The 22,766-nt window shown below is 37.1% G+C and overlaps 1 long non-coding RNA gene across 1 annotated transcript in view; it reads left to right on the forward strand.

The window, feature by feature from the left end:
* LOC131812722 (uncharacterized) overlaps window positions 1-16,654 on the forward strand; it is an 857,580-nt gene extending 840,926 nt beyond the window's left edge. The window contains exon 6 of the long non-coding RNA XR_009346451.1: window positions 16,501-16,654. This is a non-coding gene — a long non-coding RNA (uncharacterized LOC131812722). The remainder of the gene's footprint in view (window positions 1-16,500) is intronic.
* The last annotated feature ends 6,112 nt before the right edge of the window (window positions 16,655-22,766 follow it).

Here is a 22,766-nt window from a genome sequence, read left to right on the forward strand (position 1 = left end):
TACTCTGAAAGTTTACCATTAATCTCAAAATCTCATTCCTAATCATCCACTTTAATTTTTTAAATTTGAAGTTGTTTCCCCCACCCCCTCCAAATTTCAATCATTTGGTTTCCACTAATCATTCTCCATTCCCTTGGGGCCATCCCCTCTTCCCTCTCCCCTGACTTCCCTTCTTCTCGTCTTTGTTTATATGACACACAATTTAAAAATCAAAAGTTTAGCAGATCTGTTAAGAGCCTATGTCACAGTTTTCCTTCAAAGTCTGCAAGTGGAGATGGCTAAGCTGGCTAAAAAATATTCTTTCTTGGTAAAAATACAGAAGTAAAAGAATTGATTATGTAATCATTGCTATCTGGATACAAGAAAAAAATATTTATCTAAAGAGTATTAGACACCCAATTAACAACTATTGAGTGGCTTCTTAATTTTAGAAAAGGACTTGCTGTTATTGAAGTTTATTAGGAATTTCTTCAGCATTTTATCAGGCTTGTAAATTTCTTCCTAGGAGAAAGAGGAGAGTTTCTCTACTCAAGGAAATTGTGTTCCCAAACACATTTGGCACAACTTTTCTTTGTCACTTACTGCAGAAAGAGGATTTATCTTCAAAGAAATCATCAGATGTAACTTTATACTTATAGCCCATTTGTTTTTAAAATCAGTTTTATTGAAGTATTATTTACATATAGACACTGTGCATATTTAAAATGTACATTTTTTAATGTTTTGATGCATCTATACACTCATGAAGCCATCATCACAGTCAAGATATGAACGTTATCAGTCATCCTCAAAAATTTTATTTTTAATTGATGTCTTAATTTCTTTTTAATTTTTTAAATTTCTCCTTTTTAATTTCTCCTTCCTGCTCTCTCTCCTCACCACCAGGCAAACACTTAAGTGCTTACTGTAATTAACTTTAATTTTTATTTCCTAGAATTTTATATAAATGGATGTAGAGTTTGTACTCTTTTTTTTAGGGTGAAAGAATCTGGCATCTTTCATGTAGCATAATTATTTTGTGAATCATTAATGTGTATAACAATCCTTCGTGTGTAGTAATTCTTTTCTTTTTAATACAGAGTAGAATTCCATTATATGGATATAATACTATTTATTCATTCACTTACTGATGGACATCTAAGTAGTTTCCACCTGCTGTCTAACACAAAAAAAGTGTTCTTAACCGATGTATATAAATCTTCGTATGGGCATGTTTCATTTCTTGTGAAAATAGACCTAGAAGTTGAATGACTAGATCATATAGTTGGTCTCTGTTAAAATTCTTTTTTTAAAAAACATTTTATTTATTTATTTATTTATTTATTTGGCAGAGATTGAGAGAGAGAGAGAGATCATAAGTAGTCAGAGAGGCAGGCTTCCCGCCAGAGCAGAGAACCCAATGCGGGGCTCAATCCCAGGACCCGGAGATCATGATCTGAGCTGAAGGCAGAGGCTTACCCCACTGAGCCACCAGGCCCCCCAGCGTGTGTTAAAACTGCTTTCCACCAGTTGCCAGATACTGGAGGGTAAGGGAAATAGGACGTTGGTAAAAGGTATAAACTTTCAGTTATAAGATGAGTAAAAGCTAAAGAAATAATGTGTAATGTGGCAATTATAGTTGATAACACTGTATTTTATAATTGGAATTTGCTAAGAAAGTAGAACTTAAATGTTCTCACTAACCCCCTCCTCCTCAAAGAAATATGTGAAGTGGTGGCTGATGTTAACTAACTTCATATAAGAAATCCTTTCACAATATTTATGCGTAGCAAATCATCACATTGTATACTTCAAATATCTTGTGGTTCTTCCAATGATACCTTCACAGAGCTGTTAAAAAAATAAAAGGAAAGAAAGAAAAGAAAAGAAAAGAAAAGAACAAAACTGTTGTACCTTTTATATTCCCATCAGTATTATAGGAGTTTGGGGTTCTCCATATACTTGCCGACACTTGATATGGATGGCCAGCCTTTTTAATTTTAGGTAATCCAACAGGTGTATAGTGGTATCTCATGGTGTTTTGTTTTTTTTTTTTTAGATTTTTTAAAATTTATTTATTTGACAGACAGAAATCACAAGTAGACGGAGAGGCAGGCAGAGAGAGAGAGAGAGGGAAGCTGCCCTGCTGAGCAGAGAGCCCGATGTGGGGCTCGATCCCAGGACCCTGAGATCATGACCTGAGCTGAAGGCAGCGGCTTAACCCACTGAGCCACCCAGGCGCCCCTCTCATGGTGGTTTTTATTTCCCTTACCTAAGGACTTTACCTAAGGCTATTTTGATGATGCTGAGCGTCATTTCATGTACTGGTTTGTCATCCATATAATTTCTTTGGTAAGTGTCAATTCAAATCTTTTTTTTTCATAGTTGAGTTTTTTGTTTTCTTATGATTGAGTTTTGAGTTCTTTATATATTCTAGATACAGGTTCTTTATATAACTTTTAAATATTTTAAATATTTCCTCCAGCTTCTGAGATTTTTTTTTCCATTTTCTTAACAAAGCAGAAAGTTTTGAATTTTGAATAATCTAATTTATTTTTATTATTTTTTTTTTAATGGATTAGGTTTTGGTATAGTATCTAAGAAATCTTTACCTAACCCAAAAACATAAAGATTTTCCTTTGTTTTCCTCAAGAGGCTTTCTAATTTTTTCTAGTTTTAGGACTATGATCCTTGAATGAATTTTTCTGTATTATATGGTCTGAGGTAAGAGGTTTTAAAATTATTTTTCTTCTTTCTTTGTGTGTGTGTGTCACACATATGCATGCACACACGTGCACAAATACCTAGTTGTTCTAGAGCCCACTGTTGAAAAGACTGTGCTTTCTTCACTGAATTGTCTTTGTACCTTTGTTGAAAACCAATTATCCATCTATATGTGGGTCTATTTTTATACTCTGTTTTGTCCTATTTATCTAGTTGTCTGTTTTCATACCGATCCACTCTTGATAACCTGATAAATGTAGTTTTTTAATAAGTCTTGCAATAAGGTATCATTTGTCCTTCAAACTCATTCTTAATTTTAAAAGATTTTTTGAGAGGGTGCAGAGGGTATTCTAGGCTCTTGCATTTTCATACAAATTTTAGAATTAGTTTGTAATTTTTTAAAAAGATTTTATTTATTCATTTGAGAGAGAGAGAGGTAGAAAGCATGAGCAAGAGAGGGGACAGAGGCAGAAGCAGACTCCCTACTGAGCATGGGGCCCATGGGGCTCGATCCCAGGACCCTGAGATCATGACCTTAGCCAAAGGCAGACAGACGCTTAACTGACTGAGCCACTCAGGTGCTCCTAGAATCAGTTTGTAATTTTTATTAAAAATATCCCACTGAAGGGTGCACCTGGGTGGATCATTGGGTTAAAGCCTCTGCCTTTGGCTCAGGTCATGACATCAGCGTCCTGGGATTAAGCCCTATATCTGCTCAGCAGGGAGTCTGCTTCCTCCTCTCTGCCTGTCTCTGTCTACTGGTGATTTCTGTCAAATAAAAAAAAATTAAAAAATATATCCCACTGAAGTTGTGATAATATTAAAGGATAGATTAATTTGGGGGAAATTGATATCCTAACAATAAAGAGCTTTCCAACTCAGAAACACAGTATATCTCTATATTTATATAGGTCTTTAATTTTTGTCAGCAGTATTTTATAGTTTTCACTATACAGGTCTTGCACATATTTTGTGCTAGATTTATCTCCATGTATTTAATGTAATTTTGTGCTATGCTAAATGGTATTGAAGTTTTTTGTAAATTTCAAATGCCTAATGTTTTGTTTCTAGAATATGGAATTACATTGTTGTTTGCATGCAATGCATGTATTATGCAACTTTGTTAAACACACACATTAATCAGTCTTAGTGCCTTTGTGTGGATTCCACTGGATTTTCCCCACATAGGAAATCATATTATCTGTATATAAAGACAGTTTACTTCTTCCTTTTCAATGTGGATGCTATTTATTTCTTTCCTTATTGAGCTGGATAGGATTTGCTTTATAATCTTGGATAGCAATTGTGGGAACTAACATCCTTATATTTTCCTGACCTTAGGGAGAAAGCATCTTTCACTATTGTGATATTTTCTTTAGTCATTTATAGTGTCCTGTATCAGTTGATGAAATTACCATCTATTCCCTGTTTGCTCAAAGTTCCTTTTAGTCAGGAATAGTTGTTGGATTTTGTCAAACACTTATTTTGTGTCTATTAAAATGATTATATGATTTTTCTTTAGTTTGGTAATATAGTTAAAATGGTTGCATTCATTGTTTTTCCCCTAGATTTATTCATATCTTACTGACATAACATTGGAGAAGAAATATGTATTTTTTTGCTACATCAAGAGTTACGAATTTTCATGACAAAGAACATTCCAGATAATTACAAACTTTATCTTATGCTTTTAGAATGTGCAGTGTAACTTTGGGAGATTTTACTCTTTAGCTTGAAATGTTTTTCTTAAGTTATTAACTAAGCAGATGTATAGTGTGTGCTCAGGGCAGAAGTAGAGTCAATGCTTTGAAGTTTGGTTACATTTTTCTGACCTTGGTAAAAATTAAAGTATTGGTTTCATGGAGAGCCCAGGAGAAGGGTGTCAAACATTAAAAGTTGAAAATCTCCTTTATCAATTGTTTAGCTATCCCATTATATCTGGAAAATATTCTCTATGTTCTCCTTAAAAGCATTGATAAGTAGCACAGTTAAGGCATTTCCTGAAATACCTGATCTGCAACTTACTAGATAGACTTTCCATTTTATTGGTGATTTTACTACATGCATCATAATTTCAGCCACAATTTTTCTATTTAAATTTCCTTTTTCCTGCCTTCTTCTCTTTTTTGCTATTCTCTTTGATATAATCCATGTTACTTTGACTCAGTCTCCCAAGGGGGTCCTAGTAGACTTTCTATCAATCTAAAAAGCAAATTTATGTATTGGTCAGAATTTTTAGTTGAAAGTATTAAAAAATGACTCTAGCTCTCTTAAACAGGAAAATAATTTAGGAGGAGATTCAAAGCTCACAAAATAGCATATGGAAAGAAACAAGAAAGCTCAAAAGGCTAGGTGCTGGAAAAATACATAAGGTCACGCTGTAGAAAACCTGTGTTTTAGTCGCTACGGGTATGAGTCTGACCTTAAAATACACACACACACACACACACACACACACACACACACACACACACAGATTTTTTAAATCTTTGTGTCATTCTTTCAAACATCCAAGGTGAGGTCATATTGGTTGAGTTTAGCTCACTTTCAAGCCCCTCTCTTTCCCCCAGGTATCAGGGAAAGGATTTCTCTTTTCTCTAAGATTATCCTTACATTAATAATGCAACAGGCAATAATAATGCAATAATTCAAGGTCCATCCTGCTTTCCTAATAAAAGTCAGAGAGTTCAGAGGAAGAGGAGTGTGTCAGTTTCTGAACAGTTGAAAACAAAAACAAAAACAAAAACAAACCAAAAATTATAGTGTCTCTTTCATATTTTATCTCTAGGTACCTGATGTTGGGGTAAAGTAGAATATTGTGCTTAGACCAGGCATTAGAAATAGAAAAGAAAGAGGTGCTCGGTGGCTCAGTCAGTTAAGCTGGACGATCCAACTCTTGATTTTGGCTCAGGTCATGATCTCAGGGTCACATCATGTCCTTGGACTGTGCACTTGGCAGGGAGCCTGCCTGAGTCTCTCTTTCTACCTCTCCCTCTGCCCCTCCCACACTTGTTCTTTCACACAAGCACTCATGCTCCCCACTTAAAAAATATATATATATATTATATGAGATCACCAAACCCCCTTCATTTCCTGTGGCTTCTTATACCAAAGAGAACTTGATTCCTCCTTTCTTATAATTATTTTATAATTGTCTTTCATCGTGGTTTCTCTTGCGTCTTAGGGAGTCTCTTTAGTGTTGAAAACAATAAAGCTTTATTAAATAAAGAGAATGATGAAGATCATGTGTATTGAACATTAAAATAATTTTGTAAATATTTGAAGGAAAAATATTGATCATAAAAAGAGATTTCTCAATTTATGCAGTTCATGGGAGAATAATTTTTCTAAAATAGGCTAATTTATTTTAAATTAAAAGAGAAATAAGTTAAAAATTAACAGTTGAAGAAGTACAATGGCAATGTCAAAAATAGGTTTTGTTCTAGGAGAGTGTTTCTTAAACGATAGTATGTGTAAGTATAATCTAGGGAATTGTCACCAGCAGAATTCCTAATCTCACTCCAAAAATGAGGATTTATTAATTCTGGGGTGGAGCCCAAAAATCCACGCTACTAAACATATTCATTGGTGATTTTGATGAGCTGGCCTTAGATGGCTTTTCCCTTTCCCTCTAGAAAGACTGTGGGGAGACGTTTTAACCTACCATGGATTTTGCCAAAATAGCAGTGGATGGTGACCAGTGGTTGTAAGGCAGGATCTCAAACTGGTGGTCAGGCATCAAAACCTGTTCACAGAGGTGTTCCTTCTGACAAAAATAGTTTGTAAAATGTTGTCTATAATGCCCTTAGGCTAAGTTTGCCTCCTTCAGTTAACTGTCGCCTGGCTCATTGGCTTCTGGTATGTCAGTTCGCATGTAAGGGGTACACCTGCCCCTGAGACACTTGTTCTTGAGCTCCGAGAATTTGAAGAATCACTCTTTTAAACTGGAGAAAACTCTGAGTGAGGTATTTGGACCTTCCAAGGGATGATTAAGTATGCTTGACAAATTTTAATTTGATGAGATCTGCCAAGCTAAGGTCACATTATGAATTTTTTTTCTCCTCAAGTATGACATATTCCAAAGTCAATATAGATTGGGTCCCTGCCCCTCTTCCATGATGGCCAGGTTTACTTCTTTGTCCCCTTCTTTGCCAGACTATGAACAGTACCGGGGCGGGAACTGAGTCTTTGTACTTGTCTTGGGCTCAGAGCCCCGCATATCACACAGAATGCGATGGATGCTTAAATATTTGTTGAATGCAAAGGCAGTAAGGAAGGAAAAGAAGAGAGAGTGAAAGGAAGGATGGGAAGAAAGAAGAAAGAGATGAAGATAATGTGGAAAGGATGAAAAAGAGGAAAGAGGAAAAAAAGGAACAAAGAAGGGAAAACACAGGAGACAAAGTTAAAAGTGCAGAGACAGGTGTCATCTGTAGAAATGTGACTAATTCGATCCCTTGTTTTAGGAAAATACAAGCAAGAATATGGACTACTTGAATGTCAGAGTTTATAGATTGAAATCAAATGCAGAATGAGGTGTCTTTGAGCAAATACAGCAACAAGGAGGAGCATTGTCGTGTGTGAGCATCAGGCACTGTATTCTCAGATATTGATAGGATTGCCCTAAAATTTGTTTGTCCTTACTCAAGGGGCTTCCTGCCTGTCGGGTTTCCAAAGTAAAAATATTAAATGAGTATCTTGGAAGATTATTTTAAGTTTGTAATTACTCATAATGTAGCTAAACATACCAAATGAGAATCCACAAAACGCCAAGGCACTATTTATATTTCAATCTAATCATAGTCTTTGTCACAATCTATCATCACAGTCTTCTCCTTGTGTCTGTATTTTTTTCATTGGGGAAAAAAAAATGGCTTGAAAGAGGGAGAGAAAGTTGTCATCTGTTGCTTTCAGAGACTTAAACTCATTTAAAATTGAGTACTCAGAAATCCTGTTATTTTGTTTGTTGACTTTTGGTATCTCCTTTCTAAAATAAAGCATGGTTATGTAAAATCCAAGTGAATTGGAAATCTATAAAGTTGTTTAGACACCATGCTGAGTAAGCTGGGTGAGAGCATGGTGTATTAGAAATACAGGTGCATCGTGGGTTTATGTCCTCATCCAGATCCTCCTGTGATCCTAACAACCCCTCGTATGTCACTTCATTTCCCCGAGACTCAGATTTTCATCTATGTATTGAGCAAATCTCTCAAACTCAATTTCTAAGAACGTGGAATCGACAGTACAGCACTATCAATTAACTGCAGCTCAGCTCCATTTTGCAAAGGCTCTATGTCCTTGGACAATAACGTAAACTCTCTGGCTCTTATTTTAATCATCTTGAAGTGGATGTTATTCCATGACTTTGGATGGTTTTTGAGAAATGAGAAACTATACCTAAGATGGCAACAGGCATAGACATTTTTGTTGATAACCCCCGCCTGCTGGGAAATAATCTGTGACTTTTACATCTGACTAAATGAAGAAGAATAAAAGGATCTAGAAGCAGTCATGTTGTCACTAAAAATGGTGGTGCCTTCTCTTTCCCAGTCTCACCTATGAAATGGACCTATTTGAAATTTCTGAGGCAAGGCAGAAAGCCTCACAACTTTGATCATTGATAACCCATTTATTCCTATATTCTTAATGTTTATATTCTTCATGTTTTTGTGGGGGAAATGAGTAACCTAGATACAGAGCTTGCAAAATGCATCGAGCTACCCAGGGGGCTGTGCAGCAGGACTCCATGGGGAAGAGGAAGCACATCCCTGAGATGAAGTTTAAAGAGCAACATCTCAACAAGTGCAAATCAATAACCTATAAAGTGAGTGCCTAAGTGCTGAGGGGATCCTTTGGAAAGGTCTCTTCAAAGCAGTAAGATAAACTGAAAGGGTAGTGGTAGCGTGCATAAAGAAAGACAAAGAAGACCAAAAGTCAATTACAAAGCACTTAAGGCCAGACCAAGAAGCAAGAAAAAAGTTTGTGAATATTCAAATTTCTTCTACTAATTTCAGATTTTATTTTGGTCCCGTTTTGTTTTAAATTCATGGACAACAGTGTTTTATCAACAGGTTCTGTATACCATGCCCCTGCTTGACCTTTCGGAACATTGTCAGAAATTCATTAACAAAATTTAAATCAACATTTTTGAGGTATAATTTACATACAGTATGATGCATTGATTCAAAATTCATTCTTTTGAAGATTTTATTTATTTATTTGACAGAAAGAAAGCGATCACATACAGGCAGAGTGAGAGGGAGAAGCAGGCTCCCTGCTGAGCAGAGAGCCCAATGCGGGGCTCAATCCCAGGACCCTGGGATGATGACCTAAGCCTAGGGCAGAGGCTTAACCCACTGAGCCACCCAGGTGCCCCCAAAATTCATTTTTAAAAGAATACAATTTCAAAAAGAGAGAGAGAGAGAATGGCATTTATATTTGAAAAGGCTTATCCTCAGACAAGTCATCCCAGTAATAAGCCGAGACTCAAAAAACATAAGATGAGAAATAGAAGAAAATTAAACTGTTTGGAAACCATATTGATTTTCATAAAACTCACTTAATTTCCAGGAGTCTCATTTAAAGGATTTTCAGTCTCGTTTTTGTTTTCATGTTCCTATTCAATTGCATATTTAAAAAGAGAGAGAGAAGGGAAAAATTTATTTTAAGCATTTTTTTTTTCATGATGAATGTCAGTCATAGAATAAAGTTTCAAACCAATGTCATATAATCAGTAGTTCTCAGGAATGCCTCGTGGACTTCTCTTTGAGAAAAACACATGCATTTAATTTTTTGTATTTTATGGATCTTCTTTGAGAAAATACTTGGAGTGGGTTATACAAAAATTGCGTGAAGCAACTTGTTGTACAACAGGCCCTACTCCAACCTGTTAAAACAAGAATCTGAACTAGGATGTAGATTGCACAGGACTGTATGTGATGTCCAGTACACACACCCCGGGGGAGGGACACTGACTCCATGGTGGATGCCAGAAACATTGGGTACTAATTGGTTCGATTTTTCTGAGCTATTTTGACATTTAGTTGACTTATGGGGAAAAAAACCTTCAGAGTGATGCAAAACCATCGCATCCAGTAATAGCTTTGTATGAGTCAGCTATATGAATCGGTCATTTTATTATTTATTTATTTATTTATTTATTTTTTATTTTTTATAAACATATATTTTTATCCCCAGGGGTACAGGTCTGTGAATCACCAGGTTTACACACTTCACAGCACTCACCAAAGCACATACCCTCCCCAATGTCCATAATCCCACCCCCTTCTCCCAAACCCCCTCCCCCCAGCAACCCTCAGTTTGTTTTGTGAGATTGAGTCACTTATGTTTTGTCTCCCTCCCAATCCCATCTTCTTTCATTTATTCTTCTCCTACCCACTTAAGCCCCCATGTTGCATCACCACTTCCTCATATCAGGGAGATCATATGATAGTTGTCTTTCTCCGCTTGACTTATTTCGCTAAGCATGATACGCTCTAGTTCCATCCATGTTGTCGCAAATGGCAAGATTTCATTTCTTTTGATGGTTGCATAGTATTCCATTGTGTATATATACCACATCTTCTTGATCCATTCATCTGTTGATGGACATCTAGGTTCTTTCCATAGTTTGGCTATTGTGGACATTGCTGCTATAAACATTCGAGTACACATGCCCCTTTGGATCACTACGTTTGTATCTTTAGGGTAAATACCCAATAGTTCAATTGCTGGGTCATAGGGCAGTTCTATTTTCAACATTTTGAGGAACCTCCATGCTGTTTTCCAGAGAGGTTGCACCAGCTTGCATTCCCACCAACAGTGTAGGAGGGTTCCCCTTTCTCCGCATCCTCGCCAGCATCTGTCATTTCCTGACTTGTTGATTTTAGCCATTCTGACTGGTGTGAGGTGATATCTCATTGTGGTTTTGATTTGTATTTCCCTGATGCCGAGTGATATGGAGCACTTTTTCATGTGTCTGTTGGCCATCTGGATGTCTTCTTTGCAGAAATGTCTGTTCATGTCCTCTGCCCATTTCTTGATTGGATTATTTGTTCTTTGGGTGTTGAGTTTGCTAAGTTCTTTATAGATTCTGGACACTAGTCCTTTATCTGATATGTCGTTTGCAAATATCTTCTCCCATTCTGTCAGTTGTCTTTTGATTTTGTTAACTGTTTCCTTTGCTGTGCAAAAGCTTTTGATCTTGATGAAATCCCAATAGTTCATTTTTGCCCTTGCTTCCCTTGCCTTTGGCGTTGTTCCTAGGAAGATGTTGCTGCGGCTGAGGTCGAAGAGGTTGCTGCCTGTGTTCTCCTCAAGGATTTTGATGGATTCCTTTCGCACATTGAGGTCCTTCATCCATTTTGAGTCTATTTTCGTGTGTGGTGTAAGGAAATGGTCCAATTTCATTTTTCTGCATGTGGCTGTCCAATTTTCCCAGCACCATTTATTGAAGAGGCTGTCTTTTTTCCATTGGACATTCTTTCCTGCTTTGTCGAAGATTAGTTGACCATAGAGTTGAAGGTCTATTTCTGGGCTCTCTATTCTGTTCCATTGATCTATGGGTCTGTTTTTGTGCCAATACCATGCTGTCTTGATGATGACTGCTTTGTAATAGAGCTTCAAGTCCGGAATTGTGATGCCACCAACGTTGGCTTTCTTTTTCAATATCCCTTTGGCTATTCGAGGTCTTTTCTGGTTCCATATAAATTTTAGAATTATTTGTTCCATTTCTTTGAAAAAGATGGATGGTACTTTGATAGGAATTGCATTAAATGTGTAGATTGCTTTAGGTAGCATAGACATTTTCACAATATTTATTCTTCCAATCCAGGAGCATGGAACATTTTTCCATTTCTTTGTGTCTTCCTCAATTTCTTTCATGAGTACTTTATAGTTTTCTGAGTATAGATTCTGTGTCTCTTTGGTTAGGTTTTTTCTTAGGTATCTTATGGTTTTGGGTGCAATTGTAAATGGGATTGACTCCTTAATATCTCTTTCTTCTGTCTTGCTGTTGGTGTAGAGAAATGCAACTGATTTCTGTGCATTGATTTTATATCCTGACACTTTACTGAATTCCTGTATAAGTTCTAGCAGTTTTGGAGTGGAGTCTTTTGGGTTTTCCACATATAGTATCATATCATCTGCGAAGAGTGATAATTCAACTTCTTCTTTGCCGATTTGGATGCCTTTAATTTCCTTTTGTTGTCTGATTGCTGAAGCTAGGACCTCTAGTACTATGTTGAATAGCAGTGGTGATAATGGACATCCCTGCCGTGTTCCTGACCTTAGCGGAAAAGCTTTCAGTTTTTCTCCATTGAGAATGATGTTTGCGGTGGGTTTTTCATAGATGGCTTTGATGATATTGAGGTATGTGCCCTCTATCCCTACACTTTGAAGAGTTTTGATCAGGAAGGGATGCTGTACTTTGTCAAATGCTTTTTCAGCATCTATTGAGAGTACCATATGGTTCTTGTTCTTTCTTTTATTGATGTGTTGTATCACATTGACTGATTTGCGGATGTTGAACCAACCTTGCAGCCCTGGAATAAATCCTACTTGGTCGTGGTGAATAATCTTTTTAATGTACTGTTGAATCCTATTGGCTAGTATTTTGTTGAGTATTTTCGCATCTGTGTTCATCAAGGATATTGGTCTATAGCTCTCTTTTTTGGTGGGATCCTTGTTTGGTTTTGGGATCAAGGTGATGCTGGCCTCATAAAATGAGTTTGGAAGTTTTCCTTCCATTTCTATTTTTTGGAACTGTTTTAGGAGAATAGGAATTAGTTCTTCTTTAAATGTTTGGTAGAATTCCCCCGGGAAGCCGTCTGGCCCTGAGAAAAACATGCAGCCCAGAATACTATATCCAGCTAGGCTATCATTGAAAATAGAAGGAGAGATTAAAAGCTTCCAGGACAAACAACAACTGAAAGAATTTGCAAACACCAAACCAGCTCTACAGGAAATCTTGAAAGGGGTCCTCTAAGCAAAGAGAGAGCCTACAAGTGGTAGATCAGAAAGGAATAGAGACCATATACAGTAACAGTCACCTTACAGGCAATACAATGGCACTAAATTCATATCTCTCAATAGTTACCCTGAATGTGAATGGGCTAAATGCCCCTGTCAAAAGACACAGGGTATCAGAATGGATAAAAAAACAAAACCCATCTATATGTTGCCTCCAAGAAACTCATTTTAAGCCCGAAGACACCTCCAGATTTAAAGTGAGGGGGTGGAAAAGAATTTACCATGCTAATGGACATCAGAAGAAAGCAGGAGTGGCAATCCTTATATCAGATCAATTAGATTTTAAGCCAAAGACTGTAATAAGAGATGAGGAAGGACACTATATCATACTCAAAGGGTCTATCCAACAAGAAGATCTAACAATTTTAAATATCTATGCCCCCAACCTGGGAGCAGCCAACTATATAAACTAATTAATAACAAAATCAAAGAAACACATCAACAATAATACAATAATAGTAGGGGACTTTAACACTCCCCTCACTGAAATGGACAGATCATCCAAGCAAAAGATCAGCAAGGAAATAAAGGCCTTAAACGACACACTGGACCAGATGGACATCACAGATATATTCAGAACATTTCATCCCAAAGCAACAGAATACACATTCTTCTCTAGTGCACATGGAACATTCTCCAGAATAGATCACATCCTCTGTCCTAAATCAGGACTCAACCGGTATCAAAATATTGGGATCATTCCCTGCATATTTTCAGACCACAATGCTCTAAAGCTAGAACTCAACCACAAAAGGAAGTTTGAAAAGAACCAAAATACATGGAGACTAAACAGCATCCTTCTAAAGAATGAATGGGTCAACCGGGAAATTAAAGAAGAATTGAAAAAAATCATGGAAACAAATGATAATGAAAATACAACGGTTCAAAATCTGTGGGACACAACAAAGGCAGTCCTGAGAGGAAAATATATAGCGGTACAAGCCTTTCTCAAGAAACAAGAAAGGTCTCAGGTACACAATCTAACCCTACACCTAAAGGAGCTGGAGAAAGAACAAGAAAGAAACCCTAAGCCCAGCAGGAGAAGAGAAATCATAAAGATCAGAGCAGAAATCAATGAAATAGAAACCAAAAAAACAATAGAACAAATCAACGAAAGTAAGAGCTGGTTCTTTGAAAGAATTAATAAAATTGATAAACCCCTGGCCCGACTTATCAAAAAGAAAAGAGAAAGGACCCAAATAAATAAAATCATGAATGAAAGAGGAGAGATCACAACTAACACCAAAGAAATACAAACTATTATAAGAACATACTATGAGCAACTCTACGGCAATAAATTTGACAATCTGGAAGAAATGGATGCATTCCTAGAAACATATAAACTACCACAACTGAACCAGGAAGAAATAGAAAGCCTGAACAGACCCATAACCAGTAAGGAGATTGAAACAGTCATTAAAAATCTCCAAACGAATCGGTCATTTTAGATTGTGGCTTTGCCTTTGGCTTATAATACTGTACTCACTGACAAACTTTATAAAATCCCATGGCCCAGTCATCTAGGAGGAGGATATAAAATAAAGCCAATTATTTTGATTTGGTCCAATGTGACTTCCTTTCTTTGTCACAAATATATGCCAACTAAATCAGAATAGAATAGATGGCAATCATTTTTAGGGGGAAATGTGTGTCTTTTCATTTTGTATCTGGCACCAAATCCCTTACCCGGAACAACTGAGGTACTCTATCCAAGTCTGTGAAATGAGTAAGTAGGTTAATGGATAAGTCAGTGATCGATAGTCAGTGGAAAACCATCAATAATGAAAGAAATACACAAAACCTACCCCTTCAAGGAAGGGATCAATAGCATCGTTTTTGTATAATGAAATAAAGCTCCTTTTAGGAAGCAAGTAGTTACCCTGATATACTGATTTTTACTCTTTTGTAGTAAGTCACAGAACTAAAGTTGGAGAAGTCACACCAACAGGCAGGTGCTTCCAGAGCAAGTAGCTTTCAAAATGTCTCCATTTTGGGGAAATCAGTTTGGGAGCTTGGAGATTAGGTTTATAAACACTTCGCTATCATTAGGTCCACCAGTGTATGACTTCTTTCAATATCCTACATGACTGCCAAGAGACCAAAAAAAGATTACACTCATGAGAACAGATTTGTTTTGTAAGGAAATTCTTTTGATCATTTTTAGAGCGTACATAAAGCAGCAACGAAATAGAATGATTTTTGGCATGAATAAAAACATTTTGCATCCGCAAGTTGACCAAGGTTTTAGTTAGCGAATGCCAGAGCTTGGATCAACATACTTGGAACATTCTGGCTTTGAGGGGTATGTGTGTGTATGTGTGTGTGTGTGTGTCTGTGTTTGCTAGCAGGGCAGAGCTGGGGGATCTAGGTGTGTGGGTATCTATGTGTGTCACTAATAGCATCGACATTCCTGTTCTGAATTGCAGAACGATCACTTACGATTGTTCATAGGCATGCATGCCTCTCCTTTTAAGGACTGATTTTGAAGCATTGCATTTTATTCAGAGGTACGCACTTGACGTCAACCTCTTGCCTTCTTACCATTTTTGCTGACATGGCAGAAGAGGGTCTCTCACTACTGTGCCTCTTAACGACATCTCTGCATTGACATCTGGGAATAGGTAAAGCTCCAATCACAGGTGCATGAAGCTGTATCAGTTTATGGCTTGTTAAAATCAGATTTTGCACGTGTGTCCATGAATCTGCAGCACACAGTCATCCATGCAAGTCCCCCTACAGACTTAGAATGACCTCTCAGCCCTTTCTGTGGCACTCTTTAGAAACTAGTAATAATTCTGGTTTTCTACATGCATAACTAAATTTGTTTGTTGTAGCTCAACAATCTGAGAGTTACTTCTGGGAAGCCCAATAAGTTAATCTGTTCACTAGTGTCCTTAACTTCTGTTGAACGGAATTTTTTGTGTGGAAGGAATGAGGCCAAATTGGAGTTGTTGATTGTGCATGAGTGGTTTTTTTTTTTTTTTCCTCCTTGAATGGAAGTCAAATATACTTATGAAGTTTAAACAGCATATTTCTTCATATGGACACAAATAGTGAAATATTAGATATGTGGTAGATTGTCCCCAAATTTCCTCATCTACTTTCCTGGGTCATGGGCATTTCCTTTGTGCACAAATTCCTCCTACAATGTTTTCCTATTGGTTACTCTTTTGTAGTCTCTGTCTCCATATGGATAAGGTGACTGTTGAATTTGCAGCATCTCATATATGCCCCTCAAAGGCCTTTCTCACACACGAGCCTATAGACGTGACGCAAGTTGTATGCAAGGAATGTTGATGCTGGCCAGGGCGTCAGAGCTGACAAAGGAAACTCTCCTTGATCTAAACCATCATGTGGATTTTTCTTTAGCTGAGTTTGGCCCTGTTGAACCATACTGCTCAGTTAGACTGAGAGTAGGCTGGGTAGAGACAGAAAAATATTCTGAGTTCTCCAAGTGGTCACCTACATGAAGGAGAAGGGGTACACACCATAGAAGATGTGAGTTTTAATATCAGTAATGTTTATTTACACTGACAGCTCAAACAGATCAATAATACTGTTAAGAGGAGCGTGCACTCAGCAAAAACACCTTTTGTAGCACATAAACTTCCGTCTTCTGGCTTTAATGTTTATCAGCATCTTGAGAGGCAGTTATAGCCCCTCGCATACTCCTTTATGATTCCGTTATTGATTAAGTAGTGATGCCTGCTGGACCCAGGACATGGTTCACTATTTTTCAATTAAAATGAAGAAATACCGTGTTTGTTGCAGGTTCACTTCAAGCAGTTGGCGTGTGGGACTCTGAGAGATGCTGCTGCCCGTGACATGTTGGGATTACCATGATCAACGACCCAGTTTGGATTTCACCCAGTGGCCAGGAGCTTTGCATGGTGGACAGCAAGGGTTGGATTTTTAAAAAGAGTAAACCAGGTAAGACTGAGGAAGACATCCGATCATTTATTACTTGCTCTCAGGGCTTTCATGCATTGCCAAGAGGTATTGAATAATGTATAGCTTTTCTATTTATTTTCTAAGTCCACTGAACAGGTTGTTGAAGAATGGTACTCCCTTGGATTTAGGAGAATGTGTGTCGTAATAATTGAGTTCATTTTTTTTCTCAAGAGGAGAGAGGAGTTATTTTAAGATACACATAAAGCTGTACAAGATATTATGGATTCAGGTTAATGCAACAGCCCAAAATTGCAAACTAAGGACTTTTCCCCTTTAAGTAACTCCTCTGAACTGTAATGGGATAAGCAGTTGTATTTTTGAAGATTCTGTAGGGAAAGTGTGGCTGTTTAGTAGTTGTATTTTACATGATATAGAAATGTGAGTGTCATTTTATAGTATATGATCTTATAAATATGCCTCAAGGTTACTCTAATTTAGAAGATAATGCCAACTATTCTACCTCATTTATTTATATTTATCCCTTTAATTTCTGTTCCTCTAAGTATTATTTAAAATGCTGATACAGTGACATACTTTGGTATTACTGTGGCTCCTAGAATTTACGATGTTATGCTTTTATTCAAATATTCTTTTTGCTGCTTTTCTCTATTGCATCCTGGAAACTCTTCTCCACTATTACCCATATTTAGTCAGATCCTCTTTTTTTATTTAAAATTTTATTAACATATAATGTATTATTAGCCCCAGGGATACAGGTCTGTGAATCGCCAGGTTTACACACTTCACAGCACTCACCATAGCACATTCCTTCCCCAATGTCCTTAACCCAACCGCCCTCTCCCTTCCCTCCTCCCCCTGGCAACCCTCAGTTTGTTTCGTGAGATTAAGAGTCTCTTATGGTTTGTCTCCCTCCCGATCCCATTTTGTTTCATTTTTTCCTTTCTTACCCCCCAAACTCCCCACTTTGCCTCTCAAATTCCTGGTCAGAGCTTCTTAACTGTCTTCCTCCTCCATAAGATAATTTGAAGGTGTCATCAACAAACACCTGGGAGAACCACAAGTTATTCTTGGGCTCTGACTTAAAGACCATCGAAGCTTTTACAGCTTCTTGGAATTTTATGCACCCCAAACAAGATTTTCTCTAAGTTCAATTACAGAAACAGAAAACATAAGTAAACTTCATTAACTGAGAAAAAAAAAAAAGGAGGGCAATTATTCTGAGTCACTTGACGTCTTTACAAATACAGCTCTCTTACTTTCTGTGACTAAATGGGCCTCAGTCAATAAATTAGAGCTCAAGATAATTATTGGATGTAAAAGAGAACTTCTCAAGTGACTAAGAATAATTGATTCTTTAAAGTTTGATAAATATCCCTCCCAATGCCATAATAACATATTTGTCTCTAAGATGATAATATCAGGTAGGTACAAAACTCAAATAGTCACAGATTTCAAATTTGTTAGAAGGAGTTTAGATCACCAGACTCATGGCCCAAACCTTTATTGATGAACTGATTGGTGGACAATTGTCCTGGTTGGTGGCAAGGTTGGTTATCCATATTTAGAAAACTTCTGCTAGTCTGTATCTAAAAGGGACATCAAAATGGGGAATTTGGGGGGAATAAAGCTCAACCTACTTCCAGGCTTTGTAGCATTAAAATCAAGCAACTAATTAAAGCAAGAATGCTTCATGGTAGACTTACATATTCTTAAATGTTTAAGTCTTAGTCTCTGAGTCCAAAATAAATTTCATCCTGATTGTGTTTACTTCTCTATTTTCAACAAAACTGGGTTGGCTATTAAACCATCAGACTTAGAAGAAATAGACAAAAAGGAGAAGGATGAAATTAAATCTATTTTGAAGGTAATCATGTGATAATTCAATTATTAGCACTCATTTATAATGTCACATAGGCAAGAGCTCTCCTCTACTGTGAGATCAGAATTTTTATTCTTTAGAATACTTTATCTTTCTGAATTGTATAGGTTATTAATATAGAAAAAATATACAAGGGCTTTTGATCTGAGTATTATAAAGAAACATAACATCTTTTCTCTTTGGACAGTCTTTTGCAGTGAATCCTGTTGATTAGGAGGCACAGAGATAGTAACTTCCACTGTTTTGTTTTTTTGTATAAAAACATATGATGTAGAAGGGCCCCAAGAACATAAAAGATTTGACAGTGAATTCATACATTTTCCCAGTTAAAGGTTAACTCTTTAAAAATGAGCAGAAAATTTATGCATTATAGCTTTATAGTTTATATTGCTTTTAAATTCATTTTTGTTCTGTGTTATGAGAAGGGCAGTTGCATTTTTTATAGCGATGCATGTTAGCTTTGCCGTAAAGTTAACAGTGTCAAGGCTTCCCAATTCTGCTTCTCAGAAGTTTATAACAAAGCCATAAATATTTGTACTGTTCCTTAGCTTAAAAGCATTTTTTCTTCCTTAAAGCATTTTAAAAGTAAAGGTTTGCGTAGCTCAGGATTATATTTTTGTATGCTTGTATGTAGAAGCAATATTAAGCTAGAAAGACAAAACATAAAAGATGGGATTTTTGGAAGTGCTTCTGATAATAGTATGCCCCATGGGACGGGATAGGCAGTCTCCAAGGTGGTTCAGGTACTCAGCAGCCTCTGTGTATGCAATGTGTCCCCTACTTTCTGCAGAGAGCAAGAGACATTCTTAGCTGTGCAACCATTCTTATTTTTGAGGTCTCCTGGAAAAAGAACCTTGAGAACTTAAGGAGGTAGCTGATTCGGTCTAAAAAGTCTTATATGAATCTTTAATACTTTTTGGCTACATATTTATTGACTCTGTGAACATTCTCCAACCCCATGTAAAGCACTAAGTGTCCAGAAACAAATCAACAACCCTCTCTGCCCTGAGTTCATCTCGCAAAGTGGGACTGACATGCAACCAGTTCAACTTTAGGGAAAATGAACTAAAAAGTTTAATGATCTATTTCAAACAGAATTCTCCATAAATTAAGATGAGGGGCCGTTAAAACTGATAGTATTAGAAGGTCTTTGAGGCTTAGGAGGCATTTCGGCAGTACAGCTAAAAAGTGGGAAGAATTTTAACTAATGGAAAATGGGTATGACAGCGTTCTAAGCCCGGGGCACAGTATGGCAAAGCCCACCCTAATGTGAAAATAAATGGTACCTTTGGAGAAGGGAAAGCTGCCTCAGAGAGTCAGAACTCATGCGGGAAGAGGCAGAGCATAGAGGTGGGGGCTGGACCTGAATGTTTTGGAAGCAGGGCGGCAGTGTTATAAATAGGGAGGTGATGTGGTCGAATCTGTGCTTAGAGAAAATGACCCTGGCGTTGGGTGGGGTAGGGGCAGGGAAGGTGGGTGCAGAGAGAAACGATAAACTCGGAATAGTCAGTCCCACGAGTACAGAAATGTATTTAGTGCTGTGTCATCAGTGCCTGGAACGGTTCCTGCTCATCCCTGATTCTGTTCGTCTCGGTTAAATGCTGACTAAATCAGTATCTCTCAGTGATCATCCATAACTTCTACATTTGCAACTTTTTTCTGTTTAGAAATGGTTTGAAAATGTTTCATACAAAGGACGAATATTTAACTTTCACGTTTTTCATCACATACACGGTTACACACACGTGCAATAAACTCTCTGCCAATATGTGTTTGAAATTAAACCTCAGATCCTGTTCCTGAAATTTATGCTTCAATTAAGATGGGGGCAGCTGCTACCCTACTTTATTCCCCTTTTGAGACTTTTATCTCTCAGGCTTTATCCTTCCCTTCATTGTTTTATCATCACATCAATCACTGTTTCTCTCTTTGGGAAGGCAGCGTGCATCACGGGCAGATTTTTATGGCTAGAAAGCAACCCTACCCTACTTGACACGTAGTGCTTACTTAAACCTAATTAAGTAATTCTGCTGAAAGTACCATGTCCTTTCCATCACAATGCACATTTGGCCAAACTAATAGGGAATATTTTAAAGTGGTGGAAAATAGCTGGGGAAGGGAGTCCAAAGAAGACAGAAGATGAATGAAAGTGAACTTCAGCCCAACGGTTCTTTGACACCATCCTCTAATGAGCTGGGGTGCATTCCCTCTGCTACTGGAAACTCCTCACTCACAGGCTGGCTTTTATCCCAATTATTTTATTGAAAGTTTCCATTGTAGTAAGACTCCCCAGTAATATACCAGATTCAGTACATTTTGTATGATTGTGTCATCTGTTTTCAGAGAAGTTCTCTTATAGTCTGGGAAAAAAACCCGAGAATTTCTTTCTAAATATGCATACTTAAGGAAATATAGATATGATTCACTAAACATAATATTCTTGAGACCAAGGCCTTTGTCTTTCTTCTCTGAGACATCAGTTCCAGAGCCACGTACATTTTCAGTAAACATATCTGATGAGTGAACAAATGAATAAATATCAAAACTTTGTGCTTCTGATCAAAATTGTAACTGCTGTGTTAACAGTAGGAAGCAGATCTCTCTCTTGTTAGCGAGACCAACTGGCATTTGGTTCTCTTGTCCAGCATCAGATCAAGGGTGTCTTCTTCTCTCATGGCTTCCAATACTACCATTATTTCATAACAGATTTTTAAAATCACCTAATGACAAAATTTTTTAAGGGGATGGAGGATTTAATATAAAGGATCAAGAAAAATCTTATGGAAGTCTTGTTGCCTTTATAAGTAAAATATGGTTCTCTTTCACAAAGAATCACAAATCCTAAATTTTTGCTTCTATAGATCTCAAAAGTTTGGGAGAAAGAGGCATGGTGTTGTCTCTTTCCATGTTGTTGGGTATGGACTTCTCTGGATAGAAGTCACTAGAATACTACTATCCTAGCAAGCTACCCTTTTGTATTTCGTGAAAGCAGGTTACAGCAAATTGTGGTTATAAATATACTATCACATTTAAAGGCACTGGCTTTAAGTAAGGCCTGGATTTGGATCCGAACTCTGACACAAATTCTGTGATCTTGGGCAAGTTACTTATCTGAGACCTGATTCACAATTGGTAACATACACATCTTAATAGCTGCCCCATGTACAATTGTGAGGATTAAATGAGATCGGACATATAAAACACTCAGCAGAATATCAGACACAGTATAAATAAGTTGCTGCTATCATTTATTATTATTGATGTTGTTGTTGTTGTTATTATTTACGATCTACAGAGGTAGCAATTCTGCCCAGACATTCATTTCACCCAAATTTCAAAATATTTTACCCTTGGTCCCTAGAAGGAAATGAGATGTAAAATGCTTAGCAGAATACCTGACATGCCTCATAAACACTCAGTAAGTGTTCGTTGTTGTGGTGCTAGTTATAATGATTAGTTCCTTATATAAGCATTTCTCTTCTTGAGGCTCTTTGAGGAGCTCTTGGGTGCAATCTTTCTATAGCAATGACTTCCCTCTTAGGATAATGGCAGGTCTAGGATTTACGGGTAAGATAGGGCCCTATTTAACCATCTGTTTTTGGTTATATGATAATCATATTGCTGGGTATCTTGGTATTGAGGTGAATAGTATTTTTTTTTAAACCCAAGATTACTAGAATGCTTTTTCATACCAAATTATAGTTTTTAGAATCAATAAAACACATTGAAAGCCACTAAAGGAAATATTAACATGTATCTTACGGTAGCAAATAAATCATCCTGATCTGTTGACATAATTCTCTAATTTGGAAATACTACTTTAATATCCACTCATAGAGACTGTCTTTAAAGGTCCCTGACATTAATCAAGCATTATATGTAATTATGCCTTTAACCTTTCCTTTTGTTGCACATATTTTACAAGAAAGACTGTTATTAATTTTGAAATGAAGATTTAGTATTAAAACTACATTTAACATGGTAAACTAATACTTTAAAAATTAACTGTCATGGTTGGGGCATACCTGGGTGGCTCAGTGGGTTAAGCCTCTGCCTTCAGCACAGGTCATGATCCCAGGGTCTTGGGATCAAGCCCAGCTTCGGGCTCTCTGCTCAGCAGGAGCCTGCATCCCCATCTCTCTCTGCCTGCTTCTCTGCCTACTTGTGATGTCTCTCTCTGTGTCAAATAAATAAATAAATAAAATCTTAAAAAAGAAATTAACTGTCATGGTTAATCTCCCAACAC

This window comes from Mustela lutreola, chromosome 12 (assembly GCF_030435805.1).
Source record: "Mustela lutreola isolate mMusLut2 chromosome 12, mMusLut2.pri, whole genome shotgun sequence".
NCBI classification, from domain to species: domain Eukaryota; kingdom Metazoa; phylum Chordata; class Mammalia; order Carnivora; family Mustelidae; genus Mustela; species Mustela lutreola.